We start from the raw sequence: 16,419 nt of genomic DNA, 5'->3' as shown, positions 1-16,419 counted from the left end.
TGGTGATTTTGCTTACCCAAGAGAATCATAAGATGAGCTGCAATGCAAATTGGTAAGCTATGGAATTATGCAAGCAATTTGCTCGTGCACTTTACGTTAACACCGGAACGACGAGACTGTAAAACTTTAATGACGTTTTCTCGTTATAGTTAATGGACTCGATTCTGTGTATTGTACGAATGATGCTAAATCATTGTGTTTGCCAAATTGCTGACACTGAAATGCACGCTTTTATGTACCCTAAAACGATGTTCAGTGAAGTAATTTATTTATTTATTTATTTATTTTATGGAAAACAAACAGCATATATGTATTATTAATAGATGAGGCGGTTAAGATCAAAAATGCCTTACATAGTTTTCCAGTAATCATGCTTATTGCTCAAGACGGAGAATCCTTTAGTTCCACACTGCAATTGCCTTTACAATTCCAATGTAGGCTAGATTAGGGCCAACGTATTATAAACGGGCTCTCCTCTCGTACGCAACTATATCGAATCGAATTCATAACGATTATTGCGTTACCCACACGGATGTTCACGCCAGAAATCTTGCAACCTGACTCACCGATAGTCGCGTTTTCAAAATTGCTAGCTCGTGACACTGTTTCTTGTACAACAGCATTATTGTACTATTGCGTTATGCGACGTTAAATTGCTATGTGAAGCTATGATACATGCTCACGCGTGAAAATAGCTGTAGCAATATTATGTTAGCAGTTTAGCACTAATCTCATGTCTTATCTTTTGCAAGAATTTTCTAACGGCTCGTCAATTCCTAAATCTTCTTTTTATTCTATTCTTTTGACTCCTTATACTATGTATGCAAAAGCTTAACATTCTCATCACTTTTTTCAACGGTAAAGTCAATAGTATTATGAATTCGAAACAAACTACTTGCGACATTCGCTTTCGAGACCACGCGTTTTGCTTTCAGAACCATGCCATTATCATGAATTACTTAACGTTATGTTAACAGTACGGTAACGTCTTTACTTTTACTGTAACACCGGTCGATGGAAACATTTTTAGCATATTTAAAACAAAAAACAGTAGATTAGTTTTCCAAGTTTGTATTATGCATTAACCTAGTTTAAATTTTGCTCTGACATCATTGAAATTGAATCCGTTCTAAGCCTGCCATTTGCGTTAAACATTCACATTAAACGGTTGTAGATAAAATACTGATCCCGGATAGTTGACAGTCAAATCGCACAACCGAGATTGGCATTACATAAATTCAATGAGAGTTAGCGCATATTTCGCGATCAGGCATCTTTGTCCATTCGTCTTGTTTGTAGCCTTCATTTTAGGTATATCTATTAAATAAATCACCCTAGCAAAGCCGCCGCGAAACTTTTTACCTTTCGAGATATATCAAAGGGCTATAAACATACAATTTATTGTGATGCGCTAATCTGCTTGACACACAGCCGCCCGCTGTCCCCCGACTTTGTAAACTTACACATATAAATTATTAAAACGACTTCAGAACTTATTAGGCTGATCGAAAATCGTTTCTAAATCGAGAGTTGTAAAGTTGTATTTGAAATGTGAGCTAATAAAAGATGCGTCGTCGATGTGCGCGCGCGCCTGTTCCGTTAGCCGCTCACCTGCGCTTCTCTAGTTATGCTAATGGTTGAACGCGCCTTGCTCTTAGTACTAAGTAGGTACTGGGAAACATGAAATAGGTTCACTGGAAAGGTTTCCAGCGCATGACCTTTTTCGTACTTGGATTAGCAAATTGAGATACATATTGTTAGCAAGAATGGTTAGGTTAAGCAAAGCATTCAGTTTACCGACTGTTCGAGCGAAAAGTAATTTTAAATCGTTTATTATCCATATCAAATTAGGTGGAAATTGTTGTTCACTATTGCTGATCGATATTGAAGAACCCTCTCAAAATCCAGGACATTTCCACCCTATTTACATCCTACTAACTCCAGACTTTCAAATCATAGTCCGAGTACTACTACTGAACCTTTCTGCATTCGTTGATACGGGAACACTTAGTCCAGTAATTGCGCTGACTGACGCTATCTCGGGTCTGGCTAATTCACTCTACGTCCGTGTCCCGACGTATGGTAATATTCCACTATTTTCGCTCCAACGGGACCGTGGGTGGACGCGGGCTTAGCGGAAATCGATTCGGAGAACGTGCTTGAATCGAATTCTCGACATCGGGGTTAAATGCCTCGGTATCGAATGAGATGTTCCTTCCTAGTCCTTGTACGGACAGACCATAGATAGAATTTATACCGCGATGATAGTATCACGTAGAAAATACTGGTTGTGGCCTCAGGAATCTTTATGATACAATTCAGGTATTTGTAGAACTACAAATAACTCGGTGTGGATGGCGAGCAATTTCATTTCTGATTATGGAAATTCTAAAATAGTTAAAATAATTCCCTTTCGTAAGTTACAACATTACATATTGTGTAAAGTAAAAATAACAAGTATTAAGAAAGAAAAGAGCAAACCTATCATTTATCACGTTTTATTTAAGTCGAGAACTGTAAAAATATTTTGTAAGATTTTATATCAATAAAGATTTTACTCAACAAGAGTAATTCTTGTGACCTTTATGTCCTGTCAGGTTTACAAACTTGTATCGCTACTTGAAAATGCTTTAGCTAGAGACAAAGCCTTGTCTTATGTTATTGCGTCATTTCTTGCCATTTCCAACATATCGTCGATGGATGTACACTCTATTGAATACTTTTTAAATCATGACTAGCATATTCATTGCGTTGGTTTCACAAAAGTCTGCTTTGTATATGGTTCTTTGCTACCGGCGCAAGACCGACATCTTAATGGATCGTCGTGTATACGCTTATTGTCGTCGTATCGACATCACGAATCGTCTCTCGAAATCCATCATGGATTGTGTGTGCGAACACACATTGTGGTTATCGTGATGTAACATTTAACACTCGCGTTTTTATCGTATTACAGCTGACTATTTATTGTTACAAATGTTACCGTTATTACTGTTGGATCTCAATCATGTATGACTAGTGCGTGTATGTTATCTGCAGCATGACTTAATCTTTTGTTGTGTTGTAGCTATTGTATTCTATCTGTTCTATTGTCAAAAATAGTGTCGCAATCAACAAGATTTGAGCCTTGATTTTTTCGGACATCTTGGATTTCTTGCGATTACTTTCATCCACGGCTTTCCTTTGCTTTTGTATTTGATTCGATTAGCGGCATCATTGCTCTATTGTCACCGAAATAGAACCGTTGGATTTCGGAATTTGCTTGAGACACGACCGACGGCAAATTTCATGGCACGCTCATGAGTAGGTACATGACCGCTCCTACAAGTCCAATGATTGGAAACTATTATATTTAATTGAACCGAAATACACGCTAGATTTAGACGTGACTCGTCGTCTCTAGTTTTGATACCGTTATTTTCGTATTTGTGATTTCCATCACAGTCAAATGTTGTAATGACGAATGCCGTGTAATAATAACTTTGGTTACAATATTCGTAAGTATTTTATACGTCATTTCCAGTCTATTGCGTGCTTCACGGAAGCTATTATGATCGAAGGTTTCTAGTTTTTATAGTCTTGTTATCTATATCGCCGAAGGGCTGCAGTTAGTGGGTGCGGTTACTTTTTGCATTCGACTCGATTTTCTTAGGAATTTTGTAACAGGTATTAGGAATTTATAATGTTGAAATTATTTATCATAACCAGACTACTGTTTGATAGTAATTTGCGCAAATGGACTATAAAGATTATTCAATAAATATTGCGAATTGGATTACTTATCATTCGAATATAGTTCTCACTGCAACAAGCGGGTTGAATATTTAGTAGGAATTTAACGGCGAGGAGAATGTATGAGGCATTATTAATGGTAGCGCAGTAGATTTAGAAATTAAATGAAGTGGAAAATATTCTAACTAGATTCCTGTTCATCCAAAAGCAATCAAGGTACCTACCTACAATTATGAATTAAGATGATCTAAGATCGGACGGAAACCTCCGTCTACCGCGCTCGGGAATGTCCGGCAGGTAGTCGTCAATCATCGTGACTGGTTCGGGGATGTCGTGCGCGCAGCCCACCCAGCCTGCAGCTAACAGTATCAATGCAATGGTGCAAGTTAGGAACGATCTGTGCCGATGCTCTAATCTGACTTATTGTTTCATGCACCTTACCGTTAGATGCGGTCCGCCCAGGAATATCGATGCAATTGCTAATAAATCCGCGAATGGGAATAGGGTGTGTTCCAAAGCTGTTGCGAATTGCGATATATCAATCTTGGCATCTCTTTTGTCGCAAGATTAGAAAGAGACAGAAATATGTATTGTATCAAAAATGTTTGGCTGGGTACCTACAATAGTGAATATTAATACATTATAAGGTACATCGCAGTAAATATTTGTTGTGACAGACTTATCTCTCCAAGCAGCAAATCTCAGTATTATGCGTGCAAAAGCGATAAGCTTACCAAGTTCCTTCATTTGGTTACCTATCACAGTCCCCTGAGCGCTATCGGCGTGGGATGGTCGTTTCATTTTGCCTATTACTTCACAATTTATGACGTTATTTCTCTTCTCCGTTGTCATCTATATCGTTAGCCATAATTTTATTAATTAATTCCACTGCCGTCTGTTTCTTGGTTTCAATTCTATGTGTCAGTTGTCTGCTACGCATTAGTTTTGTTTAGTTTATTAATCCAACAACAACTTCAATTTGTTTACGTGTAATATTCATTCATCAAGAATGCCTTCGGGCATTCATCGTCGGAGAAATTGCATGTTCGAATTGAAAGTTGTATGTAGGTACAATGTGATATTGCATAGAATGATGTATCATTTATTTTAATTTGTTTCACTGGTTCTTTGATATGAAATTCTACTCGGTTTGTACTACTAGTAGAATCTTATAATGCAACAATTCCAACGTCAGCAGCATTTACATCATTTTGCGACGTATCGCTACCTTCTACGATCCATCAAGCTGATCAGCTTGATGGAAAGAACGAGTGAAATATGTGTACGAGACTCTAGATCCCGTAGCTTTGTGAATACACCTTTAAGGTTCAGCCCTCAGAGACCGGTTATCACCGCTCGTTCCTGGCCCCGTTTCAGAGCGCGTGAGCGAGAACAAAACGCTATGACGGATTTGTTGCGAATAAATTCGTTATTTATTACTGTCAAGAGTGAGGAAACTATTGTTTATGGGTTACTTGGTCATTTGTTAAGTAAACAGTAATTGTGATATGTGCCGTGTTTTGTCTGACAATGACTGATGATGGTTTGTAACCGAATGATAATTTTGCGGAAGTTAGGTGTAGCAGATCTGAGTTGTGTATTTCGAAGTAGTTTATTTTTAAGACCAAAATAAACCCAAACCTTTGCATTACCTATCTAATTAATTGTTCGTCTTCAAGGGCTATAGATGTAAAACCTACTAAAGCTTTAGTATAGTAATCATCTTACTCAAAATCAGACAAAAAGTTTAAACATACTGGTTAACGTTGACAAAACGGTAGTGTATAACCGTGCTCACAATTATTGGGTATTTTTATATGTAAATTGTTGTATTGTGGCGGGTTCACTCACCTCATCTGAATTAAACAGCTGCCTAATGTACTATGCAAATGGATCATCTAATTTATTCCAGTCACAGCTTCAACTGTAATTGTAGGATTCGATTGGCATTGCGATTTATATGCTAACTGTTGTATGTTCTAGGGAGATTTTGTTTAAAATATCCCTTCTTGAGACAGTACTTGACGATGTGCCTTATTCGTGAATTATTTAACATTATTACTAGGCGGCATGATAATAGCAGCAACGAGGCTGTCGACCTCCATTATAAAATCAAGGCAACGCAATGATATGTCGTTGACATTCATCCCGAAGCTGTAGGCTGAGTCGATCGTTTGCGTTGCGATATCGTGAATTTATTTCTTTTGGCTCGGTTTCTATAGAATGTGGAGAGGAGATCCGTTATATCCACATCACCTCTCTGCTCAGCTTCAGTTCGGAAATCTGATAGGTTCTCAGATCATAGAAGGGATCCTTCTATGTATGATCTGAGGATAGGTTATTCAAACATATGTATCTCTCTTCTCCGCTTTGGTGGAAACCGGGCCTAACGCCCGTATTTACAAACATTTGAACATTACTATGAGGTCTCACAGTGCGCGTGGACGCACAGGAACCAATCACGTAGCTCTATTCAACGCTGTGCGTTCGATTTGCTGCTTCACCTAAGCAAGCATCGTTTGTGAATACGAGTGTAAGTCCATTATTCCCTTTTATGAAAAAAACTGGGCTTCAATAACTTCTTGACCGACTCATTCTCGGTCATTCTACGTCTCATTTCTCTACGTTTCGCATCCAATTAAAAAGTGGAAAGAGCTGCGCGGCACAGTAGTTTGATTTTAAAAATAGGTGGACATACGATCGAAAGTCATAATTTCACCGAAACAAAAATTGTTTTGGATAGCATTTTGAATGCTGATCAACATTTGTCATTATGCATTTTTCGATAAAACGAGCCTTTCATGCTTAAAAAAAACATGACAAGAAAATTTGTATGGAGAAAAATCTTTTTTATTTTTTTTCTGGCTACTGTTGCAAACTGTAGCGGTCAAACCTTATGCAGTCGTAAGTACCTATGGTGCCTAACATTACTACATAAATATTTTTTGCGGGCACGCGCGGCGAAGCGAGTAATGGACATGCAAAATTTTAAATATTTTTATTTATTCATTATTGATTTTAATGCACTTAAAGTAATTATTAATAGATAAATATACTTAGTCTAACTTACTACAGCCCCCTATTACCTCATTTCACGCTAAAACCTTTCAAACTAGAACCTAAGTTTGTAGGTCTAGGTAGTCTAAGTTGTTTTTATTGTCATTATAATATTCACTACTGGTCTACTGGTCTACTGGTTATCGTGTAAGATAGATTAGGTAGATATCAACCCTTTACCTAGGTATATACCTACATCTTGGCACTTATAATACCGACATACATGATTAAAAAAAGTCTTCAAGCAAGAACCCTTGACTTCAATGGTTATGAAAGATTTTTTAACTTTCTAGAGTAGTCCTGAATAGATCCTTAAATCATTTTGACTGTCATAATCGATTACAGTAGGTAGCGGGATAGTTTCAATTTTGATAGAACTGTAATTTCCAGTTCTTCTGTTGAATAGTCTTATACTTTCGCAAAAATATTCTTTTTTTTTGGCTTCTTTAAAGTGGTGTAAGTTTCTTTCCCTTCGTCTTAAAAGATAACGTACATAACACCTTTATAAGTAGCCTCAAATATAAAGCATACCTTTACCCAATCATCGAACTGAGAAAAATCTGAAATCCGACATTTATCACCTTCTTCCATTCATGTCTTCAATTATTATCTTCGTTCGAAAAACAATCAAAAAAAGATATTTTAGCCTATTCACTTATCTTGATCAGAGTGTTCAAAATAATCAAAGTCACTCACATACTTACTTTTTCCGAAAGAATCCAATAGGCAGGTTTGCAGTACACCAAAATGTTATCACATTATCTGCACCATGTATCAGCAGTTTTTGTGTACGTTAGCTGGCATATAAAACTATAGGTAGAGGTGTACATAATGGATCTGCAATAATGTGTGGCAATACGGCTCGGAAACGTGGCCTCTCAATATAGGCCTTATAAATAAGCTTAAAATTGCACAACGTGCTATGGAGAGGGCTATGCTCGGTGTTTCTTTACAAGATCGAATCAGAAATGAGGAGGAGATCCGTAAACGAACCAAAGTCGTTGACATAGCCCAACGGATTAGCAAGCTAAAGTGACAATGGACAGGGCACATAGTACACAGAACTAATGGCCGATGGGGCAGCAAGGTTCTGGAGTGGAGGCCACGTACCGGAAAGCGCAGCGTAGGACGTCCACCCACAAGGTGGACCGACGACCTTATAAAGGTAGCAGGAAGGCGCTGGATGCAGGGCACCACCAAGCGGCCATTGTGGAAATCATTGGGGGAGGCCTATGTTCAGCAGTGGACGTTCTATGGTTGAAATGATGATGGATGATGAATAATGTGTAGAAGAGGGTTACGGATATTTCCATTTATGATGGAATTATTTGACTAACTGAATGGAGAGCCATAAAAATGTATTGTTTACTATATGGGTTGAAACCCTTACTAAACCCACTATCTACTGTAATCGATTATGACAGTCAAAATGATTTAAGGATCTATTCAGGACTACTCTAGAAAGTTAAAAAATCTTTCATAACCATTGAAGGCAAGGGTTCTTGCTTGAAGACTTTTTTTAATCATGTATGTCGGTATTATAAGTGCCAAGAAGTAGGTATATACCTAGGTAAAGGGTTGATATCTACCTAATCTATCTTACACGATAACCAGTAGACTAGTAGTGAATATTATAATGACAATAAAAACAACTTAGACTACCTAGTACCTACAAACTTAGGTTCTAGTTTGAAAGGTTTTAGCGTGAAATGAGGTAATAGGGGGCTGTAGTAAGTTAGACTAAGTATATTTATCTATTAATAATTACTTTAAGTGCATTAAAATCAATAATGAATAAATAAAAATATTTAAAATTTTGCATGTCCATTACTCGCTTCGCCGCGCGTGCCCGCAAAAATTATTTATGTAGTAATGTTAGGCACCATAGGTACTTACGACTACATAAGCTTTGACCGCTACAGTTTGCAACAGTAGCCAGAAAAAAAATAAAAAAGATTTTTCTCCATACAAATTTTCTTGTCATATTTTTTTTAAGCATGAAAGGCTCGTTTTATCGAAAAATGCATAATGACAAATGTTGATCAGCATTTAAAATGCTATCCAAAACAATTTTTGGTTCGGTGAAATTATGACTTTCGATCGTATGTCCACCTATTTTTAAAATCAAACTACTGTGCGCGGGAGACGCGCGCGCGTCTGATCTTGTGCCATTGACCCACTGCGGGTTTTTGTTCGCATAACGGTCTGGCACACTTGATGTTTATTGATACAATAGCCGATGATTTTGGACTGCACATCGAAACTTGTCCCATTGTCGTGAGTAATTAAATATTTTATTTAACAGTTATTCTGGACTGGACCGATTCGATTTTTTATCGAGTTGCAGCAGCATCGAGTCGATCGATGGAAACGATCATTCAAACTCGTCACGACAGTGCTAGTTGTCAGGTTTCCGACTGCGACACTTGAATTTCACGCTTCAATCGGGTTTACTTGTAAGTCACGTGGATGAGTGGTAACAGTGAGTGATTTACGTTTCGTACTTACGTTTGAGAGCATTTCAGACAATTCTTACTTCTCATAATTACAACTGTTGTATCTACATGAGCCTAGTTGTTAATTAATATAACAACCAGTGAAGGTTAACTTAGTCATGGGAAATAGTTTCTTTGGCCTGCAAATAATGCGGAAGAAATTAAGACAAAAGCTAGCCTCTACAAACATTTCTTTGGCCATGGGACATTCCCATTAGTAAAAATTCGAACTAAAGGTATGCGTTTATTTTCTCAAACAATTACATTTTTGACGAGCGGATGCACCTAATGGAGCTGAACGCAAACAATATCCGGAATTAAGGTTCGATTCATCAAAATTCACACGAAACAACAATAAATAACCAGTTTTTGACCAGTAATCTGACTTATTGCCGTTTTGATCGGGTTTAAACCTTAACAAAAGGAGGAGTAATCGATTATACCGTTAAAATCCTTTATAGATCGTAATAACAGTAAAACGCTATTACGATTACAAAATGAGTTAACATTAAATCGAGAATCGTAGAACATTTCGTGGTTATCTCAATGTTCCTTAGAAAAGATTTCAACGCACAATATTGAGTTATTATTCTTGTTGAACAAGTACATTTAATATGTGAACAGCCAATTGTGAGCCGAGCCAAGTGTGTTTTTTGTTGTTCAACTGTTATTACTGTCTTCTTTTAATGATTTTTAATAAAATGCTAATAATAATTAACTTTAGTAACAAAACTACTTTTTATAAGACTACTTCAAAAATAAATGAGTTTTATGAGGTTTTGAACAGTCTTCTGTAGTAGCACCAAACTCCAAAGATGGTCAGTCATCTCAGTATCATCATCTTCGTCGTCGTTCCATCCATTCAGCTGATAGCATGATCTCCACTAGAGAAGAGAACCCCTTTAATTCAATTTTCTATAGACAGACATTCTAATGGTGTAGAGTCGCAAAACAATTAATTTTCTGTTTATAACGACGCGACTGTGTGATCAGGGACATTGATATCTAGGTGTTCACAAAAGCCTAAGTGGTCACTTCCTCCTAAAATTAGGTGGTCGCCATTTTTAAACTAATTACAGTCGATCAAAGCAATAATTTGAAGCAATTTCCTCGGACTAGTATTACAAGCACGTGTTCGTACCTATAACTGTTATTATTTATTATTACACTATTTTTCGTATTTCTTGCCTCCAGACTGTTATTTTGATTGTTGTGGGCAATTAAAATGTTTGTCTTTATGTTCTTTTTTTTTTTAAGCGGGAATTTAAAACATTTTAAAAATTATAATCTTAGAAATGTATGTAGGAGTTATTATCATACACATCTACCTGGGAAAGTTTGGATAAGTAAACAAAAATATTAATAATCTTCCGATTTCAATAAGTTGACATGGTAATTAATTCAAATCGGAAGATAAATATACGAATAGAAATAAAAAACACGAAAGAACGCAATGAAAATAAACAGATGAAGAGTTTCGCACTGATTACATTAAAATATATTAATAATATTCCTGCTGTGTTATTTATTAATAAAGCTGTCTAAAGGTACATGTCGTAGATTATAACACCGATATAACACTGCGGTTTGCCCGTAAACCAATATGAGTGACTCAACCGTCATACAAAACGTCTAAGGTGTTATGTTTCGTTAATTCTGCGCTACCTTTCTCACTTTTGTCGCAAATGGCGCAATATAAGTACAGTCAGATACTTTTTTTTTGTAAGGAGCCTGTATGCGTAATTATTTCTAAAGTGTCTCTTTTCTAGAAATGTTGTAGTTTGTAGAAAAATGCTCTAACTTGCTAATTACATAATTGTAACTGAAATTAACTAACAAGATTTTCTTCAAAAATCACTAGGTCTCCTCACTAATTTGAACTCTTCTGTGAACACCTGGCTAATGGATGTCGTCTGATTTAATATTTTTCTTAATAATACAATATTATTGCTAATAGTTGACGTTAACAAGGTGTATGTGCATAATTTCGCACTTGACTGTACAATTATGCGACTCTGCAGTTAGGTAACCTGACCACAGACCCGATCAATACATTAAACATCGTATTACCGTTTTATGTTTGTTGGAAAACATGTTGTATATCCAATTACATAGTGTCTAATTTTAATTATGCCTTGCTAAGTATCGATTGGAAGTCAATGGAATGTTAATTCTATTATAAAAGGGATAGAACTGTTTTTATGTGGTTCAAGTGGCTATTGATAAATGGATCTCTGTGAGAATGAGATGCCCTGGATACGCGGATTTCCATGCAAAAAAGGTAATATTGCCTGTACCTACAGTAGTAGGCATTTCTTCCATTGTGCTTGACATAATTAGGTACTGAGTCTGACCATTATACTGCCTGAAAACTTTTTACAGCTTCTTGACCTCCACCAAAAAACTGGCAACTTGTTATCCTCCCATTAAAATCAAAGAAGCGTTTGTGATGATTTTCAAATGCTTTTAAGCCCTGTTAATTATGTCCGTCTAAGTCAGAAAACGGAGTTACTTCGAAACTTCCTACTTGTAGATCCCATAAAAAATACCTTCTAAGACCAAGGCTTATCGCCAACCCAATAGTGTGTGAAAACATATTTTTTGATCTCGAACCTTTCCTTCCTATTGTCTAAGAGCATTAATGCAGGAATTACAACAGTTGTGTATTATACATCATCGGTAAGTGTTTTTGCTTGTTAGAAGCGATCACAGATTATCAGTTGCACCGGTCGATATCATTGTTGTTTTGTTTTCTCATGTAGCTTTCGTGTTAGGTCAATTTATAATTACTGATTGAACGGGAAGGATGCTTTTTAGTCGCATTCCAACGATGTTCTAACAGTTTTGAGAATCAATTAATCTATACGATGCTAAAGAAAGAGGATAGGACAGTAATATTACTCGCTATTGTGCTTATTTTAGACATTCTTGAAAAAATCTTCATCGTCATCATCAAAAAGCTTAAAAACTTTCGCTTAATGTTCTGTGACTACTGAGATTCTATCATCAAATGACCTATGCTCTTTCAAATGAATCAGTATCAATGCAAAAAACCTATTATCATCGTATGTCTTCGAAACATAACCATTAGCATCGTATCACTTTCCAACAACATGCAAGTGAAATAACTTGAAAGTCTAAATGACCAGTCATCACTCATCACTGATTGCAGTTTGAACGTACAAACCAACATACATAAATACACTTGTCATAACCTTTACATAATGCGTTGCTTTACTTGTCTGACTGATGAGTGACCTGGCAGAAACCAGAACATTACGGTGTTAATTACATTAAGTTGAGGTCAAAAAAATTTTACCTTATAAGGTTGCAGGTAGGCGTTGGATACAGACCGCTTCGTCTACCAATTTAGAAATCATTGGGACAGGCGCTCAGATCATAGAAGGGAAGGCGGCAAGCCTATGTTCAGCAGTACATGGTTTCTGGCTGAAATGATGATGAGGTTAAAACAGATAATTTGTTCTACAACTCCTACTCTTTATGCGATTGAGTTACTGTTACTATATTACCTTATCTAAAGTATCTATACTATTTATACTTCTATACTATCTATCTATGGATGCGAAAGTAACTCTGCCTGTCTTTCTCACTTTCACGCCTAAACCACAGAACCGATTTTGATGAAATTTGGCATAGAGATAGTTTGAGTCTCGGGAAAGGACATAGGATAGGTTTTATCCCGGTTTTTGAAACAGGGACGCGCGCGATAAAGTTTTTCTGTGACAGACAAAATACTACGCGGGCGAAGCCGCGGGCGGAAAGCTAGTAGAAGATAAAGTAAAAAGTCAATAATCTCATTTACTATTTTCTTTGTATAGTGTAGTAGTGCCTAGTCATACAAACGGCATAAAATCTTTAGTGCCTATAAATTTTAAGTCTATGGCTATGCTATTGGCGACATATAATATCTATGTAACATCAACATTTCATATTTTACATTACCAATTATAATAATGCAATGAGTACGGGAATAATGTTACATACAGTTACGTTTAAAGAATGGTTTCCTGTTGCAGTCGTAAAGTATAGCAAGCAGACATAATAGTAAATCAATTAGCTGAAGCTGCACGATTTTAAACAATGTTTTTAAATGGCTATAAAAGTCAGATACATTGTTTTAAGTTTTCATGGTCGATTAAATAAATATAACTTGTAGTTATTAAGTTCACTTCTGTAACTTCTACCTCTTAAGTTTGCAGATAGATTTCTTCGCTACGGCTATCATAAACTTTTTCAACTTTTGAGGTTAGATTCGATTTATATTATCTATTCAGTTTCATTCAGTGTTCAGGATCCATAATATCCATAATTAAGTGTAATAATTAATAAGGCTGAGTTGCACCATCTTACTTTAACTTAACAAACGTCAAAAATATGTCGAACTCCGCACAAAAAAACCGGTTATCTTTATACGGTTAAAGTTAGGTGGTGCAACTCAGCTACTCAGCCTAAAACTATGATATTTTTCCTATTGCTGTAATATAGCTCTAAGCTGTATAAATATTGGATCGAATTAAACCTAGACATGGAGTCATGCAGTCTGTTGCAGTGTTGTTAATAACACAGACATTTGTTTACTGAAATAACAAAAGCACGAACTTGAATCACGTAACACGTTTTACGTTCGTCATGTTTATGACACTACAGCAATAATTATTATTATGGAATAGTTGTATTTACCTAAATTAGAATAGAATAGAAACACGTTTATTTTGCTGCCACATGGAAACACACACATAAAACACAACATATAACAGTCAACATTACAGAATCAGTAAAAAAAAAAGAAAAATTACTTTATAGGCGGCGTAGCAGCAGCAAAAAGGTCCTCGTCTCAGCTTGTGTCAAGTTCATAAACCACATGACATTATGTTCCATGCACATGACGCTGATTTTGCGCGTCGAATATTACGTAACTATTTTGGAAACCTTAGTAAAAAGCTCCAACTTTTTACTAATGTTAGTGGCTCAAATTTGGCAGAGAGAGAATGTCTTATTCCCATGGCATTGAGTTGGATTTTGTACTTTGTTTCTCTAAAATAGTTGTAAATAAATAAATAAATATCACTCAGCATATTAATTAATTGTGATCTTATCCTATAGTTACTGAAAGAGATATCAATCTGCAATATTTATGTGACATGCAAACGAACTGAACGTGTTCTCAAACTCGATTCTAACTCCAGTGATTGGATGAATTTCAATATTAATCTAGAGCAGTGGTTCTTAACCTTTAAGTCATGAGGGACCATTTTACCAAATTTCTGTCTTGTCAGGGACCACCTCATAATCGATCAAAACCAGTTTGACTGCAAAAATCAGTTAAAAGTGGTTTTAACCAAGGTGTGCAAGTGCACTTCGTGGACCACTTGGAATGTCTCCAGGGACCACCGGTTAAGAACCACTGATAGAGCTATCTCAGGCTTGAATCTATTCTTGAGTGGATATTAAAACTTGGATCTCATTTTAATAATAAGACAGACCATAATCTAGATTAACTGTATCTAGCTGTGGGTCACGTAAATAAACATGAAATAATCACTTCTATAACACCGGTCAACAAAAAAATTTTTTTTTTTTGCGCATGGATTTTACTTATTATATTCTGATTATATAAGCAAATGTATATAAAAAAGTGCGATTACAAATCGAAAATATTTGCTTTTTAAGAAGTTATAGCGATTTGAATTTTCCATCTTCATAGTAGAATGTCTCTCAAGATGCACGTCACATTCTCATTGGGATATATTTATAAATAATTGTGGGGGCTTATTTGCAAGAACAAGGGGCACGCCTTCATCAAAATATAGTGGGATTTGAGAAACGACGTTACCAAGGCCAGTATACTGAAAGCATGATAGGGTTAGATTTTTATGAAAAAAATCTTCTATGGAACATGACAGGAAATTAGAACTATTCATTTTTAATAAATATTTGGACTCTATTTTAATTTTTCTCTTGTGAGAATGAATCTTAAATGGATGTTTGTTATGTTTCAATAATTAGAAAGAATGAAAGAAAGAAAGAAAAAAAATATTTGGCAACAAATTAAATCATCTCTATGTTCATGTTTCATACATTCATTGATATGAATTTTTCTATTTTTTACACATAAAAGCAAATTCAGAACAATTTTTTGTTGTTATTCTTGTTTCTAGGTTATAAAGCAATAAAAATACTCGTAAGCTATGCATAACCCGTGCGCAAAAATACTGTAGACAGTTGTAATAGGGAAATTGTGGTATTCGCACCTATTACCGTCACTGCAATCTTATAACGGTCGTTACGGGTGCTATAAACCGGATATCTGTCCTATAGTGTCTGTATATGAGTATTTGTTCTGTAAGCCGCGTAATTGTGATCACGAACACACGACCAGGTTCCTCGTCTTGATATACGACTGCCATTTTGCAATTATTTTGTCATGACTTAGTTGTATTATTTTGTCAAAATTATGCAGTATACATTTTCATACTATTATCTAGGGTTTGTGTTTATGATGACGTAATCATTTATTGTATCAATCAAAGTTTTTACCCTAAAGTAGCTTTGTAACTTTCACAGAAACATTGAAATAGTTTAATCGCTGTTTTAGTAGGTTTGAAATTGAGATTGAGACTCTGTATCACAGAGTGAAATGAAAACTGACATACTTTTAAAATATAACTCTACTTATTATGATACATAGACATGGACGAATAATTCGTTCAAGTACATTCCCCAAGTATGATTTAAATACAATTTCCCCCCGTTGTATAGGCATCAGTGTGAGCCATATGTCTTCGTATGACGTTCAAAGAGAAACCAAAGCATTCGATGCCAAAGTTCGCATCAAAGCAATACTTGGGATACGTTTATTGCTGCATCGAGAATCTTTATGATTTATTAGAGGTACAGTACAAAAACTTGCTCCTTTACTAAAGGGCCTAGTACTTATAATGCACGTTGGAATTAAATGGTATGATTTACTTCAAATGCCATATAAGTTAGCACATTTATTCAGCCACATCTTTCCCACAATTCTAGTATTTCGTATGAAGCATGAAATTTATAGGTAATTTTATTTATATTGCTGTTGTAAAACGTTTTGCTCATAACGTTACATGTTTCTTTT

General features: G+C 35.8%; 1 protein-coding gene across 1 annotated transcript in view; it reads left to right on the top strand.

The window, feature by feature from the left end:
• The window catches only part of LOC135076666 (cadherin-99C), a 170,067-nt gene that overhangs the window by 31,922 nt on the left and 121,726 nt on the right, over positions 1 to 16,419 (top strand). The window lies entirely within an intron of this gene.

This window comes from Ostrinia nubilalis, chromosome 12 (assembly GCF_963855985.1).
Source record: "Ostrinia nubilalis chromosome 12, ilOstNubi1.1, whole genome shotgun sequence".
In the NCBI taxonomy this organism is placed as follows: Eukaryota; Metazoa; Arthropoda; class Insecta; order Lepidoptera; family Crambidae; genus Ostrinia; species Ostrinia nubilalis.
The sequence above is the reverse complement of the archived record's forward strand: the minus strand, read 5'-3'. Positions and strand labels throughout refer to the sequence as shown.